Raw genomic sequence first — 18737 nt, forward strand, 5'->3', positions numbered from 1 at the left:
GTTTTGCTTTGCCCCCCTCTCCCCTCATGAGCCCCATCTTTGACGTAATCATGAGGTTCCAGCCCTATTTCATAAACTTGAATATCCATTTATGTCCCTTGCCAACCACTTTAGTCCCTGTAGGACTGAGCTTCTGACGTTTTAGTGCTGGATGCCCTCCCAGGGGCAAGAGGCCTGTTCCCGAAAATGGGGCCCAGTGCCTGCGGCCTGGGTACCAAACATCTCAATCTCTGACATCGCCTGCTCCCAGCTTCCTTTCCTGGGTTCCAACAGCAGTCAATTACTTCGCCTCTTTCTGCACCCACAACATTCAAAGATTTCATTCTGTTTCTCAGGCTGCACTGCTCTTGGCAAAGGCCTCTCCGTGTGTTCCCCCGGTGCCTTATCTGAGTTCTGACCTGCACAGTCTGACCCACCCAGGGGATAACCAGGGAACCAGGTCATGCTAGCAGTGTCCCAAGATGGGAGGGTGCAGATAACCGGTTCCAGGCCTGGCTCTTCTACCAATTGTCCGAGTGGCCTAGGGCAAGCCACAGGGCCTTCTGAAGCCTCCTTCCCCAATCTCAGAACAGGTCTATATACCAAAGGGGTTAAGTGGAGGTAGTGGATGGACATAGAAACACACTAGAACATCTGCAGTTCGAAGATTCTTTTAAACTAATTTATGCAATGGGTAAGAGGGAAAGCCCTCTGTCTCTAAACACACACTTGCACACTCTTGACTTGTGTCGAATTCTGGTGTGTCTACCATGAACAAAGAAGCTTGGCTGCCATGGGCTGCCAGCCAAGAGCCTCCCAGGGGAACTTCAGGCCCAGGGGAAGGGAAAGCAGCTCTGTGGAATGGGTGCTCACTACTCTCCCTGAGCCACGACTCACCTGAGACTCACCTTCAACATGGCACTCCCAGCAGCCAGAATCAAAAGACCACAACACAAAATTTATTTCTATCTTTCCCCAGAGCAAAGCCCACTGCATAGAACCATTGACAGAGACATTAACTCAGGCGAAATTAGATGCAACCCAGAGGCAGCCAGGGAGGGGCAGGACTGGTACCAAAGGACAATGGGTACTGGTGGAGGTTTGAGAAGAGGAGAAGGGGGTGTTCCTGTTTCCCACCTGCCTCCTTCCTGGAGTTGTACGTGTGTGTGTGTGTAGGAGTGAGCCTCCTCCTCCCCTATGTTGCTTACAGACCCACTCTTTGTTTTCTGGAGGACAAGGGCACATGCCCTGCCAAATCTCCTTGGTTTGGTAAAGCTATGCCCTAGGTGCCTTTGCGCCAAGGAAAAGAGAGTCCTCATAAATTCATCTAAATTGCCTGTTCTGGACATTTCCAACGTACATTTCTTTCTTTCTTTCTTTCTTTCTTTCTTTCTTTCTTTTTCTTTCTTTCTTTCCTTCCTTCCCTCCCTCCCTCTCTCTCTCTCTCCTCTCTCTCTCTCTTTCTTTCTTTCTTTCCTTCCTTCCCTCCCTCCCTCCCTCCTCTCTCTCTCTCTCTCTCTCTCTTTCTTTCTTTCTTTCCCTCCCTCCCTCCCTCCCTCCTCCCTCCCTCTCTCTCTCTCTCTCTCTCTTTCTTTCTTTCTTTCTTTTTTGTTTGTTTTTTTGGTGTGAGACAGAGTCTCACTCTGTTGTCCAGGCTGGAGCGCAGTGGCACGATGTTGGCTCACTGCAGCTTCCGCCTCCCAGGCTCAATTGGTTCTCGTCATTCAGCCTCCCAAGTAGCTGGGATTACAGGTGGGCACCACCACACCTGGCTAATTTTTGTATTTTTAGTAGAGACAGGGTTTCGCCATGTTGGTCAGGCTGGTCTCGAACTCCTGACCTCAAATGATCCACCCGCCTCAGCCTCCAAAAGTGCTGGGATTATAGGAGTGAGCCACTGTGCCCAGCCTCTAAAGTAAATTTCTTAAAACTGATTTCATTCCTCACACTCAGATAATTGTATAGAGTTTAGTTTACAGACCAAAAGGGGACATAATTTTATATTTGTAAAAACTAACAAAACAGGTTGGCTTATAAATATGTATTTCAGTTTCTTTGACCAGCTGGAATATTTGTTATTTATTCTTCAAATGCAAAACCCCGAATCCATTTTTTAAAACAACAATAATAACAAAGTCCCACGCGTGCCAGCCAGGGAGTGTGGGGGCTGGGTGGGGAGGGTCTGTTGGCATGGTGGGGGGAGGCTTCTCTCCTGCAGGCTCACCGGAGGTCCCAGGGCAGCCCTGCCCAAGCGTGGCATGTGTTAGAAAGAAAGAATTCCCATCATTCATAACCGTCTGGTGAGGTGGCTTGGACAAGTGCTATTCTTCTTTTACAAATGAGGAAATTAAGCCTGGAGAGGTTAAAGGATCTTTCCACGATCTCATGACTCCTTATGGCTGGAAACAGAATGTGGTCCCCTGGCTTTTCCTGCTGCTTCTTCAGGGACTGGTAGCTATGACCACTCTGCTCTGATATGGAGTGTGCCCCTCCACTTCTCTCCATCCCACGGGACACATTTCCATGCGGTGAACATCAGTGCACACCAGGGACCCTTCTTCCTCACCAACCAGCCCCAGATAAGTCCCCCTAATGAACTGATGCTCTGAGGAATCAGTGTGGGACCACAGGCAAAGATCATGTAGCAGAGAGGCAGCGTGAGAGGTGTTCATCCTCCATGTCGCCAGACATGCCTGTACCCAGAAGAGACAGAATCAGATGCAGGGCTTTAAAGGGAGACAGATGCAAGAAGTCCATTCAGATGCCTGCAGCTTCCATTCCATGCCTGTAGTTTCCCATTTGGATGCCTGTAGCTTCCATCCCATGCCTGTAGCTTCCCATTCAGATGCCTGTAGCTTCCCATCCCATGCCTTTAGCTTCCCATTTGGATGCTTGTAGCTTCTCATTTCGTGCCTGTAGCTTCCCATTCGGATGCCTGTAGTTTCCCATTCTCCAGTTTCTTACCCACCAGTTGTTGCTGAGTGACCCAGACAAATCAACGACTCTCTCTACACTTCTTCTGGGTCCTGGCCTGTCAAGCTTAGAAACCAAGAAAACTCACCTTGCAATGTCGTCACATGGATGAACTGAGACAGAAGCACTTTGTAAACAGTAAACTACTGTCACAATGCCACCATTATTGTCATTAGCTAACTGGAGTGTGGGATATAAAAACAACAGATGGTTTCCACTTCTTTCTGAGATTGCAATCTAGGAAGCACATGCACTATATTCACATAAAAATAGTTTAAAGGCAGCCACATTCCTGAAGAATGGCATCATCCAAGATGTGCTTAATCTAAGTCTAATTTTCCTATAGATAATCACAAGACAGGAAGGGAATATGTTATCAGAGTGCCTATATTCTATATTCATGGTATACTTGCTTTAAAGATGCTTCAAAATGCGTCTTAGCACAGTCTCTTTTATTTTGCGGAGTCTTTCTCCCAAATTAATGGCACGGTGGATCATGGCCAGTGACAGGCCTTCTTCATCTATCACATCTAATGTTGCTTCATACTACAGTTGACCCTCAGTATCCAGGGATTCAACATTCTCAGATTCAACTAACCATGGATGGAAAGTATTCAAAAAGCAAACAACAAAAACAAGATGGTTGTGTCTGTACTGAACACGCACAGGCTTCTTCTTGCCATTATTCCCTATGCCAAATAGTATAATGACTATTTACTTAGGATTAATATAAATCCTAAGTAATTCAATATAAAATTAGATATTGTAAGTAATTTAGAGTTGACTTAAAGTATATGGGAAGGGGCTGGGCATGGTGGCTCATGCCTGTAACCCCAGCATTTTGGGAGACCGAGGTGGGTGGGTCACTTGAGGTCAGGAGTTCGAAATGAGTCTGGTCAACATGGTGAAACCTGTCTCTACTAAAAATACAAAAAAAAAAAATAGCTGGACGTGGTGGCGTGTGCCTGTAATCCCAACTACTCGGGAGGATGAGACAGGAAAATTGCTTGAACCTAGGAGGCGAAGGCTACAGTGAACTGAGATCGTGCCATTGCACTCCAGCCTGGGAGACAGAGCTAGACTCTGTCTCAAAAAAAAAAAGTATACAAGACTCTGTCTCAAAAAAAAAAAGTATACAAGAAGATGTAAGTAGGTTCTATGCAAATCTTAGACCATTTTCTATCAGTTAGTTGAGCATCGCTGATGTTGGTATCCTGGGGTAGAAGGTGCTGGGGGTCCTGGAACCATTCCCCTGTCATACTGAATGGAGTATAATAATTTACAGCACGTTTTCAGTGCCACTATATTATAAAAGCTTATGTGATACTTTCATAGGATATCAAAAATATTAAATTATTAACACGATGAATTTTTTTAAACTGCACTATAGCCACAAAAATCCCTCAGGAAAACATCTGCTTTGATTCATTGTACGACTCCCCGTCATACTGACCAAGGCCTGTGGAGGTTTCCCCGTGGAGGTTTCTGTTTACCACAACCGTGGCACAGCCACCAGACCAGGGTCCAAACACGGTGTAAGTTTCACTGGCTGTGCTCTGGATTTGTTATGCCATTCTGGATAAATCATGCAAATTTGGAGGAATTTGGACTATTTCAAATGTTGCCCATTCTGAAATTGAGCAATCTCCAGTAGTATTTTATTGCTGTTTTACATAGCATTATTTAAAACTTGCATAATTCAAATTTGCATGAAACGTGAGTGTATTGTTCAAATGACAGCATGTTAACAGAGAAAAGAGCATTCAAATGACCTCCATATCAGTAGAATAAAGGTGGGAACAACCGACTTGCATGTGGCTGGCTAATGGGGGAAGCACTTTTTGAAGGATGAACATTCTGAATATGTTGAATAAAAATACATTTTGAATACGTTTGTATAGAGAGTGATTTGGAGTGTGCTGAACAGAAGACATCTTCTAATTCTCTAATATGCCACTTCTTTAGTACCACTGGAAATGGCTCAATTTCAGAATCAATAGTTCTGATTGCTGCACTTTAGAAAGGACTCTGGATCATTTCTTTTTTGAAAAGCTATGCCATTGTTATCATTGTGTTTCACTCAGAGGCATGATAAACACCCAGGGTGGAGAACGAAGACACCCTCCAAGAGGAAGGAATTCTGCCTGAAATTCCTGAGGGTCCCAGAGTTTGGATCAACTTTGTCAAGCACAGCGCGTGAATTATGCAATATTTTTCAATAGCTAAAAGTAACCATTGATATCTGCCCGAAGGAAGCTTGACCTGGGAGTATGATCTTTGGTTGCCAGAGGATACATTAAATCCCTTTTGGTGTTTGTTTGAATAATGGAGTAGACAGTTTAGGTTGCTTAGCTGAACACAGAGCACATTTTTATCCCTAAAGGGCAATTAGAAATCCTGGCTTTAAAACAAAGACAGAATTCCTTCTCTGCTTGGATCAGCACACTAATCAGCTAATAAACAAATATTTATGAAGTTCCTGCAATGAAACCTTTGACCCTCCTGTTTAATAACTCTTGACAAATTCTCTAATATCCTGGCAAAGAAAATATTTTCTCTACCAAATCATCTTAAAACATGTTTATTTTTCCGTTTCATCTTTGGACGAACTAAAGGTGTTTAATTTTTTTGCCCCATAGAGATGGGTTATTCGATTCTATGTGTCTTTCCAGTTCTAAGTTACACAGCCTTCGGTCAGCAAAACACATTTATTTTTCCATGTTGAAAAAGATAGACTCATAGGATAAGATCACCTACCTAATGGTTCCCAAATCTGATTTGTGCATTAAAATCACATGGGGAACCTATCGATGTGTAATCAAATGCTAGCTAATTTGCCATTAGTCCAAATTTCATTTTGGGGACCACTGACTTCATTTTACCAGCAGGGAAATTGAAATTGAAGGTAACACAATTTGTGGCAGAGTTGGCCAAGAGACCCCAAATCTCCTCCCAGCTTGCAGTCCTATTTTCGTTCTACTGAACCTTCCCTTACGTGCAACAACTTCCAGGATTAAAGAGATAAATATCTGTCAGTGAAATTTTAAATGGATTTTTGGACATATCTCTTCTGTTTGTTTCCCCTGAATTTCTACTCTGTGAGTACCTTGGATATCAAGTTCCTTAATAGCAAGAACCTTTATGAAAAGTGACCAACAGCACAAAATCCTATACTAAGTACTGGTCAGAACAAGCTTTGAAGACCCAGTTTCATCCTTTAGGAGCTTATTTACTCAGCATTTACTGAAGGCTCACTCTGTGCATACTCTCTGCTAGGCTGTCTGAGGATATAAGAATTTTAAACAGACGTGTTTCAAAGGAATGTGCAGTCTCATCGAACAGAGAGGACCCACACATACAAAAAGGTAACCAGTGTGTGCAATAATAACTCTTGTCTCTGGGTGTTTTAGTTAAAGTAGCTGCTGTAACCCAAAAACTCCCAATTGTATAGTATAAATTCCTGATGGGTGGGTAGTTTTCCTCCAGGTGGTGACTCAGGGCTCCAGTCTCTTTTGGAGCTCTCCCATCTTCAACACGTGGTTCCTGGGTCCATTTTGGTTTTTTGAATCAAGGTGATAGAAGGGACACAGCAGTGGGGAATCGCCTTCTTTGGGAGGTGAATCATCTTCTTTCTTTTCTTTCACACTCTGTTGGCACTATATCACACTTAACTGCAAAGGAGGTGAGAGTGCAATGTGCTGTCCTCCTAGAAGAGAAAACGGAAATAGAAGAGAAACTAGTTACCCCACAAGGAACTTTGGTGTTCTTATCAGAAGAAGAAATCCTTGTGAATGCTCTAACGTTCTCTTCTAGGTGGGGCTTCCCTTGGGCCCCAGACGACCCCATTTGGAGATCATTGCGGGTGAAAGGAAATCACTCTGGAGATCATTCTAGGTTAAAGGAAAGAATTGTGCAAAGAAGAGGAAGGGGTGTCAAACAGTAGGCACAGCGAGCCTGAGGCCAGTGTTCAACTGGAATGACAGGTGATGTGGAGAAGTGGGACCAAGGCTATAGATATTTGTTGGTGTTGGCTTGTGGTGGCCTTGAATACCAGCCTAAGGAGTTTTACCAACATTTTAGGATAAAACCAAAACTCATTTAGACTTTATAAAGTTAGGCAAGGGCTTTTTAAGACCCAGCCCTAGTTTGCTGTTCTCTGGGCACTGTTCAGTTCCTAGTGTTGACTCCCAGCTTCTCAGAAGATAGCAGCAATGAATCTGGCAGCTGGAACATGTCTCTGTCCTCTCTGGCCACCCCAGGAGATTGTGTCTGCACACGGCTGTTGTTGGACTCTGGGTGAGTTTTCAATTATTGGTTGACAGTGTTTTAAGATGGTTAGAGTCCATTAAGCAAGAGTGCTTGGTTCATGGTCCTCTCCTTGCTGAATCAGCTCTAAGGTGACCCTCTGTTTGGGATCCCCCTTAACCACCAGGAAGCTCCCAGCTGAGTTTCCCATCCAACTTTGGTAACTCTGCAAAGTCTCACAGCAGGTGTTCTGCACACTAATTTCCCCCGACCTCCTTTTCTTCTACTTTTCTTTTCTTCTGGTTTGTTTTTAACATCTTATTACAGTATAAAATTTGATAAACCAATACTTATAAATGTGATAAATAAAAGCAAACAAATGCTAGTAAACCATCTTGAAGCCTGTTCTTGTGAAATACAATATGCATAAGTAAATACATAAAAATAAGTGATATTGCTATTGAATCCAAAGAGAATACAGCAACTTGGCCAGCCTGTCTGCCCATGACATTTTTTAACCCAAGTGAACCAGTAGCTGAGTGAGAACATCAGGTTCTCTTCCCGTACTGTGTGGTGACTGCCTTCCTATGCATCCCCAGGCCATGGAACCACAAGGGACAGAGGTCTTAAATGGGTTCCCCTTTGTGGCCAGGCAATAGGACCTAGCCTTACCAACAGAATTACCATTGACACACATAAAAATGAATGTCTTCTCTTTTGTAGGATGGGGAGGGGCAGAGAGAGGATCATTCACAAAACAGATTAAGCACGGAAAAGCCTGTTTTGAAAAATAGTGTCATAATAGGGAAGTTCTTCCCCGCAAGCGTGTGCACAGCCACTCTTGCTAATATGGTAACAAGATTCCACCCTTTCCTTCCTGAGACTAGGTCATGCAGAGAATTTAGTGGGTAGATATTTTTTGAGGATTCTTTTTGCCTCTTTCACGGGCCTCTCATGGTCCTGACATGGGTGACCACCCAGAGATGAACGTAAGAATATGACACAGGATTTTATGAAAAATTTAGAAAAGACAAAAACTATTCCTCACTCCATCTTCCAGAGACAAACTATACTTCACATCTCTTTCCTGCTTTTATATATGTACATATCTCTTACCGCAATGCACTCTGTATTACTGAGATGTATTAAGACGTATTACAAATGTATAACATTATATATGTCTTTTGTCATCTGCTTTGTTTGTATTCAATTTTATATCATGAAATTTTTGCCCATCTCACTGAAAAATCTTGAAGGACATTACTGGTGAAATGGACTGTGATTTTCCCAGCCATCACACATTGCTGACCATTTCAGTTGTTTCCAGTTTTAAGTGCAGCAGGAGAGAGCGTGTCAGTAGCTAAGCTTCTGTAACACTCCTGAAGGAAGTATGTTCCCGGGTGCCCTGCTCTGATCCCCTTGGGGAAACGCTGAGGATGGATTTGATTTCAAATACTGTAAATCAGGCCAGGCGCGGTGGCTCATGCCTGTAATTCCAACACTTTGGGAGGCTGAAGCTGGTGGATCACCTGAGGTCAGGAGTTTGAGACCAGCCTGGCCAACATGGCGAAACCCGTCTCTACTAAAAATATATAAATTACCCAGGTACAATGGAGTGCCTCTGTAGTCCCAGCTACTCGAGAGGCTGAGGCATGAGAATTGCTTAAACCCTGTGAGGTGGAGGTTGCAGTGAGCCGAGATCGTGCCTCTGCACTGCAGCCTGAGCAACAGAGCAAGATTCTCACTCCAAAAAAAGCCAGTGCCATAGTACGGGTTTCTATGCACATATGGCAGTGAGCGCATTCATTGACTGTCAGGTAGCATCTACATATAATGGAATACTATTCAACCTTTAAAAGGAATGCCATTTGGATATATTCTACACCATGAATGAACCTTGAAAACATGCTAAGCGAAATAAGCCGAATGCAAAAGGAAAACCATTATATGATTCCCTTTCTCTGAGATACCTAGTCAAATTGAAAGAGATAGAAAGTAGAGCAGAGGTCGCCAGGGGCTGCGGGGGTTGAGGGGAAAGGGTAATATTGCTTAATGGGTACAGAGTTTGTGTTTGGAATGATGAAAAAGTTCTGGAACTCAGTGGGGCGATGGTTACACAATATCGTGAATGTGCTTACTGCCACTGAATTGTACACTTGAAAATGGTTAAAATGGTAACTCTTATGTACATCTTACTGCAATTTTTAGAAACCCAAAATAAGGCAGGATTACAACACAGGAGGGTAAATACTGAGGTTCTGCCTAAAGGCTTGGTCCTCCTAGTGGCCCCAGATGACCTCATCCCCCTCGAGGGGAACACCCGGGGACTTTCCCACCCTTCTGAACCCGGCCTTCTCATTCTCTGATTTTCATCCAGGCTCCCCCATTCCAGCACAGCCTCCATTTCCTCAGGTGTCTGGTAAGTTCACCCCCATCCTCTGAAGAGCTCCACCCCTTCTCACAGGGCAAGCTCACTCCTCAGTTCTTCTTCCCTTCCAGGGCCTCCATTCTTATCCCGAGTTTCTAGCTTCAGCCAGGTGCCCAGGGATGCTTGCTGTGGCCCGATCCAAAGGCCTCGGCGGGAGGAAACAACGCGGCTCTCTGGGGACCAGGGTGGGCGGTATCCTCCAGTCGTGTTTGCTTTTCACTCTCTGCCGGGAGGGTTGCAGGCCGGCTGGGTTTGTCACTAACTGATCTACTCAAACACATCTCCCAAAGACAAATGTTGGTTGTGTTCTCCGGAGACACTACAGTATTAATCCACACTGGGGACTTCCTCCACCAGCCAGACACCTGCTCTGCTCTTGAAGTCAGCGGGTCCCCATCCCTGGGCACAGGAACTTTCGGATTCTGATGTTCTCCTCCTGAGGCTGCTGGAATCACGGAAGGACTCCATTCCCCTTTAATGCCAGCTTTCCCATCCCCTGCATGTGGTCTCAAGACCTGGGAGCCCTTTCCTACAACGGGTGGGAGGGTGCGGTGGGGGGGCGGTGACAGTTTCTTCTGTCATATAAACAAAAACTTCAGCAACAGTGCCTGATTGTGTCAAAGCTGAGACCCAGATATGCTGGAATGTGGAGACAGAGACAGTCCTGGTGTGGGGGAGGTTAAGGGACATCAGACCAGCTGTTGAGCCACATGCTTCACCTGCCAAAAGTTCCATGGGGAAAAGCCGGAATCCTGTCAGAAGCTTGCACATGTTCTGACACACGCAGGTATGTCTTATTGACTTAGCAGGCCCTGACAGAGGCAGGGATTGAGTACGAGGCTCACGAATGCCTAACTCCCCACAGGCGAAAAAGGAAGAAGGCTGAAGGAGCCGCACTCACAGCAGGACGGGCCTTGGGCCCCAGGTGTCTGGAAAGCTGTGGGTGATGTGCCTTGGCTCACCCCCATAGTGGAGCCCAGCACTCCAGGACGGAGAATACTTGTAAAGAATTAAATTAGAATGATGTGTCTGGGAGGTGGAGTCAGTAGCATCAGGAGCCTGCTAAAAGGGCGAGGGCAGCGTAGTGAGAAGTTTCTATACAGGCTGGAGATCCCTGGAAGCCAGTGGCAGTGGAGTGAGAGAAGAGAAAACAGACACCTCAAAAGCCAGGGGCCGTCACTGGTGGCTGGACCAGGTGAGCAGCTCAGTGTTAGGGAGGTAGGTGGCCTCCGTGGGAGCAGCTGAGGGCAGCAGGATGACCAGAGCCGCAGGAAGCAGCTGGGTTATTTGCAGACAGCTCCCACCTGGGCTGCATCCATCACCCACACACTGTCTTATCCTCAGAGACACAGGCCAAAAACGATTGCTTCTTTTCAGTGGCTACGTTTTGAATCAGGTGATGCTTGATAAAAATGAAACATCCTGCTCTCATCACCCGACCTGCCTTTTCACCTACCCAAACAAACAAAAGCAAAATTAAAACAAGACAATAATAGCAATGAGCAATGGGTCATGGGAAAGCCACAAATGCAGTTGACACAGCCTGGGTACATCATGCACAACAGGGTCCGCTCTGTTCCACCATCAAATCCTACAAGAAGGGAGGCCTCAGTCTCTGCCTAGCCACTCCAATCACCCCAGATCACCGCTGCCTGAATGCTGCCTTCACCATCTCAGCCCAAGACACTGTGTTCTTGACATTTTAATCATTGGCATCATTATGACATTTCTTTGGCAATCGAAAGCAATGTTCCTGCTCCTGTGTGGGTTTGAACAAACAGCCCAAGGGGAGAAATAATGAATTCTTAAAGGAGAAAAAGTCTATTTCTCATCTCAAGCACCTGGAAGACTGAGGCGGGAGGATTGCTTGAGGTCAGGAGTCCGAGGCTGCAGTGAGCTATGTTCACACCACTGCACTCCAGCCTGGGTGGCACAGTAAGACCCTGTCTCAAAAAACAAACAAACAAACAAACAGTTCCTGTAAGCAATGAGACACATAAGGAGTAATCCAGCACACAGGGCCTTAGCACACACCCCAGCCCGCACACTCCGCAACCTTCTGCTCTTACCTCAGTGTCATAAGATGTGGCTTGAGCAGCTCCTGCCCAGACAGATAAAAAGCAGGTATAACATAGTGACCCCCAAGGGACCCAAGGCTGCCCCTGGTTTGCGAGAGAGGAAAGAACACAGAGAGCCTGCACTTTCCTGGAACTGCATTGCTCACCAGCCAAGCTGTGGCTTCCCTGGCACGTGTAGCTGGCACGGGCTCCGTCCACAAGCAGGCCTGGCTGAGCAGAAGGCAGCTTCCAGGAACTCCAGGGTGCAGTTATTGTGTTGATCCAACAGGTGCCCAGGCCAACACCAACGTGGGGCCTGAAGCTGCCTGCCCACTTCTCTCTAAACTCTCAACCCTGACAGCCACACTCGCAGCAGGATGGGCCGAAGGGTCATGGGACAAGCCACAAGTGCAGCTGACACAGCTTGGGTACGTCATGCACAGCAGGGTCCGCTGTGTTCCACCAGCAAATAACCCTGCCTCCTAATTGGGCTTAAGAGCCGGCAGGACGCACCTGTGCTTCAGCAGTGCGGCTCCCGTAATGGCTGGATTGCCACACGCTGGGATCTCAGTATAGCCGCCCAGATGTCCTAAACATGTTTTAGTCGCCTTTCTAGAGAAGGTACAGACCATGGTTATAGTAACAGGAAAAGTATGAAACGGGGGAAAGTACCAGGATGTCCCCTCGTGGACTGTCACTACTGGCCGTCACTACAGAACTTTTATTCATTGTTTCATTGTTTTTAAAACATGTGTATATGCAAGGCCTTGTATCTTTCTGCTATGGGTCCCTCATGGTTGACCTGGGACCACAGACTTCAGGTAGACAGCTCACTGTCATGCTGCATTAGGGCATAGCTGAGGCACGGTGGCTTATTGTTTGGGCTGAGGACAAATGCAGCTTTCAGTGAACTCTCTTCCAGTGCAGTTTTGGGTCGGGAGGATGTAGAAGTGTGCCCAGAAAGGCTGAAGACGTGTTTTTTTTGTTTTTGTTTTTGAGACGGATCTTGCTCTGTCGCCCAAACTGGAGTGTAGTGGTGCGGTCTCGGCTCACTACACCCTCCTCCTCCTGGGGTCAAGTGATCCACCTACCTCAGCCTCCCAAAGTGCTGGGATTACAGACGTGAGCCACTGCCCCTGACCCGAGGATTTATTTATTTATTTATTTTTGAGACAGAGTCTGGCTCTGTCACCCAGGCTGAAGTGCAGTGGTGTGATCTCAGGTCATGGCAACTTTCACCTCCTGAGGTCAAGCGATTCTCCCGCCTCAGCCTCCCAAATAGCTGGGACTACAGGCGCCGCCACCACGCCTGGCTAATTTTTGTATTTTTAGTAGAGACAGGGTTTCACTGTGTTGGTCAGGATGGTCTCGAACTCCTGACCTCCAGTGATCTGCAGCCTCAGCCTCCCAAAGTGCTGGGATTCCAGGCGTGAGCCCCTGCGCCTGGCCCACTTACGAGGATTTTGAAGGGGCTTTGGTGATTCCCTGTTCCATGTGCCCAAGAAATCACCATCAAAAATCGATATATGTTTTGTCGTAACAAGGAGATACACAAAGGGATAGCGACGACCTCTGCCTCGGGAGTCAGCAAAGACTTCACTCAAGAACTGATCTTGAAGGATGGGTGAGAATTTTCTAGAATGAAAAAGATAGATAGGTTAGTGTGTCTCAAAAGCACGCCCACGACAGATGCTGGTGGTTCCATTCCCAGTGGTCTGAAGGAACATGAGAAAAATAAAGGCCTGGTAGGAAGCTTTTCAAAAAGCTAAATTTATTTGATTGAAAAGAACTTAGATTTGGAAGGATGTACTTTCTACTTTTGGAGTGTTGCTATTTTTCTTTCTCCTATGAAATCAAGCTGAAAATAGATGATACCATCTATATTATCATTTACATTCTCTCTTTCTTAGCCTAATAAAAACATCACGTTTCCCACATTTTTAAAAAAAGTTACTGATCTTTGAAATGCAAAGGTCTGAGGGCTACCATAGCACACTCTAGGCCAAGGTGCTGGCTGGTGCAGGCTGCCCCCCACGGTGTATGCGGAGAACTGGGAGGAAGCCAGGGTATGTGGAAGATGGGACAGAGCAGTGGTTTAGGGTTAGATGGAGGACGGTCTGGCATAGGGACCTTGGACTTCATTCTTTAGGGATGATTAGGGGTTTATAAATGAAAGAGAGAGCAGATTATATTTTACTGGAACCCAGGAAGATTCACTTTGGTTCCAGTAAAGTAGTGGGCTGGAGAAGAAAGAGATGAGACAAAAAGATCAAGACCATTTATGCAATTTTCCAGGGATAAGACGAGGGCATTCATTATGATCAGTGGCGATACAGACAAGGAAACCAAGCAAGACTCGAGAAACTCCTAGGACAGCACTGGCCTCAAAGACATTCATGTGATGAATGCTTTAGAGCACTGTCAACTCATAGACACAACCTATATGTATCTTGTGTGATACAAACAGTATGTCTGAGGAGGTCTCGGAGCTGAGTCTTAAAGACCAATTCGTCCTTCAGGCCCACAAATCCTAGTTCCTGAGCCAACTCGAGCAGTAAAGAGCACTGGGGTACCACCTGTTCTTAGTGCCACCTAAGAACATAGGCCTTTGGGACCACTGGCCAGTATATGAATCTGACACTTTTAAAAATAAGAGATTGGGAGGCCGAGACGGGCGGATCACGAGGTCAGGAGATCGAGACCATCCTGGCTAACACGGTGAAACCCCGTCTCTACAAAAAATTACAAAAAACTAGCCGGGCGAGGTGGTGGGCGCCTGTAGTCCCAGCTACTCGGGAGGCTGAGGCGGGAGAATGGCGTAAACCCGGGAGGCGGAGCTTGCAGTGAGCTGAGATCCGGCCACTGCACTCCAGCCTGGGCGACAGAGCGAGACTCCGTCTCAAAAAAAAAAAAAAAAAAAAAGAGATGATAGATTTAAAAGACTCTGGGGCGGGGGAAGGTCAGGCGATTTAAAAGAACAGAATGGATTTGCAAGTATAGATGACAAACTACAATGAACACTTGACCTCAGTGAGAGGGTGGCAATGGGAAATGACGGAGACTGTGGCAAACTCAAGCTCATGTGCCCTACCTGAAGGGGGCAGCTGCCATTCTACACCAGCTAACCCTTGCCATATAGGAATGGAACCAGATTTTTGAAATTTTGAACGAAACCAGAAATCTGAATTTTTGTTTTCTACTAATTCAAGTTTTGAAACATAACAGCAACACCATGTGAGTTGAAATCAATTTTGTTGGCAAGATGAATTTGTTCCACAGACCTCCAACCTTAGACCTTTGGCCCAGGGATTAGATAACTATTAGGCTAATACACAAGACCTCACACCAGAAAGAGAAATATGAAGATAGGTAGTGATAGAGGTGAGATATGAATCATCTGTTAGAAGGAAGAAAAGAGTATGAGACACTTTTTAACTTAAAATGAATAAATTGTTATTCATGATTCTCCACTTCTGTTACCAGAGGATGTTATAATGGGTTTTGGAAAATAGCACTTGTAACCATCAAGCAATGCCATTGCCATTGTTACGTTTGTCTTTCACAGTCGTTTTATATGAAGGAAGAAGAGGTATTGTTATCCTCATTTGGCTGTTGAGAAAACGGAGGCATAGCAAGGCCTGCAGTTCCCTAAAATCACTGAGTGTTAGTGGCAGGGCTAAGTCTAGAACTTTGTCTACCATCACCACCTCTGGCATCGGCCTACACAGTCACTTGTGAACAGGCCCTCTTAGAACAGGACATTTCAGCAGCTGCTGGTCTCTGAAAGTGCCAGAGACCCTCAGCGCAGGGAGGCAAGGTGGGAGAGAGGTTGCAGAAAGCACCGCAGACGCACCTGGAAATGCTTACCGACCCACGCGTGCCCACGGCCCCAGCAGAGGCAGGACCGCGGGTACCAATCCAGGAGTGTGAAGAGAAGCATCTCTTGTCTGCACAATCCCTCAGTGGCTCCGCTGGGGGCTTTGCTGCACTCGGTTTTTCTCACCTGCAACTCGTCAAACAGCATTCTGTTTTCGTCTTTATCGCTGTTTTCATCGGGATTTGGAAGGAGCTATAGCTTATAAACACAAAATGGCAAAACAAAAAATTTTTAAAAAGAATTTGGAAGGGGCTGGATTTAGGTCTGCTGGGTTGTTTCTCAGGTTGCCAACTTTGGGGTGACTTATTTTGAAAGTCACTTTACTGGGGCTATTCCCAATACTTGCATTCACCTTTGCAGACTAGCGTGAAAACATATACAATATTTGGAAAATATGCATACACTTAAGCAATGATTTTTAAGTGTACACTTGGGAAACTTGTATAAAATCTGAGAAATGAATAAGACATCAAAGAGGCAGAATATTATAGTAGTTTGGAGTAGGGATGCCAGGGCATGGGTTTAAACTCTGGATTTATCATCTTCTAGTTGGATGACTATGGAAACATACCTCCCTCCAGCTTCCAAATACATTTATCTATGTTATAACACCCTTAGGAGGTTATATGATGTACAAGTAGGTTGCCTGGGAAACAGACTGAATGGAGATTAGCATGCAAGATTTTTATTGGGGGGTGCTTTTGGGATCAACTCCTCGTGGTGGAGGGCAAAGAAGCAAATTTGGACAGAGGGAGAAACTGGGTTGCAATTTAGTCTCATCAAAGGCCTCAGCTAACCCCATGAGAAGCTCTGAGCTAGTAGAACTTTTCAGAGTTGTCCTGAGTTGGGGTGAGGGCACCCTATCTTAAAATTCCCATGTGGATCATCTTTGGATACAAGCTGCCTCTGGGAAGGCAGTAAGTCTCACGCATAGTGGCTTCCTTCAGCCCAGAGCAACTCCTGAGGAGGACTGAGAATTGAGGGCTATTTGCAGGCAGCATGCGCAGCAGCTGGGGGAATAAGTCCATCATTCAGACATGAAAAACTGGGCAATGCAACCTAGCTTCCACTACAGTGAGACAATCTACACACCAGTCCACACACCGTTTCACACATGCATGGAACAATAGTAGAATTGACTGATGCAGGATAACTTTCAAGTATTAAGGTCATTTCCTTACTTTCAAAGCACAAACAAAAATAATGCATAATCAGAGAATAATGGAATCATACAAGCTGGGAGGCATTTTAGGATTTATCTCCTCCAATTGCTTTATTTAAAGATGAAGAACAGAAAAATTTAATGACTTGCCCTAGGTAATGGCAGAGTCTAGATTTAAATTTAGGCCATTGGGCTTCAAGTTCAGTGACCCCTCCACCATATTACAATAAAACACATTGTAGGCCAGGCACGGTGGCTCACGCCTGTAACCCCAGCTCTTTGGGAGGCCGAGGTGGGCAGATCACTTGAGGTCGGGAGTTCGAGACCAGCCTGACCAACATGGAGAAACCCCCATCTCTACTAAAAATACAAAATTAGCCAGGTGTGGTGGCGCATGCCTGTAATGACAGCTACTTGGGAGGCTGAGGCAGGAGAATTGTTTGAACCCGGGAGGTGGGGGTTGCGATGAGCCAAGATCACATCATTGTACTCCAGCCTAGGCAACAAGAGCAAAACTCTGCTTCCAAAAAAAGAAAGAAAGAAAGAAAGAAATTGTAATGGGAATAGCAAATAGATTTCATCTTTTATGCCGACTCTAATGAATTGGTAATGGCTGCCTAGATTAATATGTTGAGAAGGAGAATCAAATTAGAGGTTTAATAGAACCTAGACCCTCATTCTGGATTCTATAAATTCCTTGGCTCAGAGATGAACACAAAAATGCCAAATGAGTTGAAAATGGTATTTCTAGAGAAAAGTGGACCACTATCCTAGAAGAGAAAACGCCAGACTTGGTTTAAGTTAAGCTTATATCTAGCTGGATTGCTTTTTTCTCCACAGAAGACTTTTCTTTGGGTTATATGCCCTCTTTCCTCATATGCAGAGCCAGGGTGTTGTACCACATACTCATGGAAGCTCTTTACAGCTATCCTTTGAGTGTATCCAGAAATTCCTATTGATGAGATGAGTAATCTGGGTTGTGTCCTGGGGCCACTGAGAAGGCTGAGAGACATTTCCAGATGCCCAGGTGATTGCATGAAGGTGGGCAAGGGCACCCATCTTCATCCTTATTCCACACGGCAATGGGAGGCACGGACTCCAGAGTTAAAGCCTACTGGAAGACTGAAAAATATTTTTACTGTACCAAATGTAAATTTTAAAAATTTACCATTTTAACCCATTTCAAGTGTGTGTGTGTGTATATATATATATATATATATATATATATATATATATTTTTTTTTTTTTTTTTTTTTTGGAGTCTCGCTGTCTCGCCCAGGCTGGAGTGCAGCGGCGCCATCTCGGCTCACTGCAAGCTCCGCCTCCCAGGTTCACGCCATTCTCCTGCCTCAGCCTCCCGAGTAGCTGGGACTACAGGTGCCCACCACCACACCCGGCTAATTTTTTTGTATTTTTAGTAGAGACGGGGTTTCACTGTGTTCCCCAGGATGGTCTCAATCTCCTGATCTCGTGATCCACCCACCTCGGTCTCAAGTGTATATTTCAGTGGTGTTATGTCCATTCACAATGTTGCACCAACATCACCATCCATCTCCAGAACTTTTGCATCATCTCAAACAGAAACTCTGTACCCATTAAACAATAACTTCCAGGGCCCACTTTGCCCCAGTCCCTGGTAACCATTTCTAGCTCTGTGAATTTACCTATTCTACATGCATCATATGAGTGGAAACATAAAATATTTGTCCTTTTGAATCTGGCTTCTTTAATTTAGGATAATGTTTTCAAGATTCATCCAAGTTGGAGCAGGTATGCAGGTATTTGTACTTCATTGCTTTTTAAGGCTGAATGATGTTCCATTGCATGGGTAGACCACATTTTGCTTATCTGTTCATCTGTGGATGGACATTTGTGTTGCCTCTCTTTTGGCTATTGTGAATAATGCTGTGACGAACACTGGTGTGGGAATAATACTTTTGGCGCCCAGTTCCTGCTTGAAACCTTAGAATCATGACCTCCTTAGAGGCTACATAGTGCAGCTTCTCATGTTATAGA

General features: G+C 45.4%; 1 long non-coding RNA gene across 1 annotated transcript; it reads right to left on the reverse strand.

The window, feature by feature from the left end:
• Window positions 1–5641: 5641 nt before the first annotated feature.
• LOC117086203 lies at window positions 5642–12465 on the reverse strand. The gene is made up of 2 exons (XR_004438242.1): window positions 11695–12465; window positions 5642–6658 (listed from the first exon to the last, which is right to left on the reverse strand). It is a non-coding gene; the product is annotated as an uncharacterized LOC117086203 (long non-coding RNA).
• Between the last annotated feature and the right edge of the window lie 6272 nt (window positions 12466–18737).

This window comes from Trachypithecus francoisi, unplaced genomic scaffold (assembly GCF_009764315.1).
Source record: "Trachypithecus francoisi isolate TF-2019V2 unplaced genomic scaffold, Tfra_2.0 Lachesis_group1, whole genome shotgun sequence".
NCBI classification, from domain to species: Eukaryota; Metazoa; Chordata; class Mammalia; order Primates; family Cercopithecidae; genus Trachypithecus; species Trachypithecus francoisi.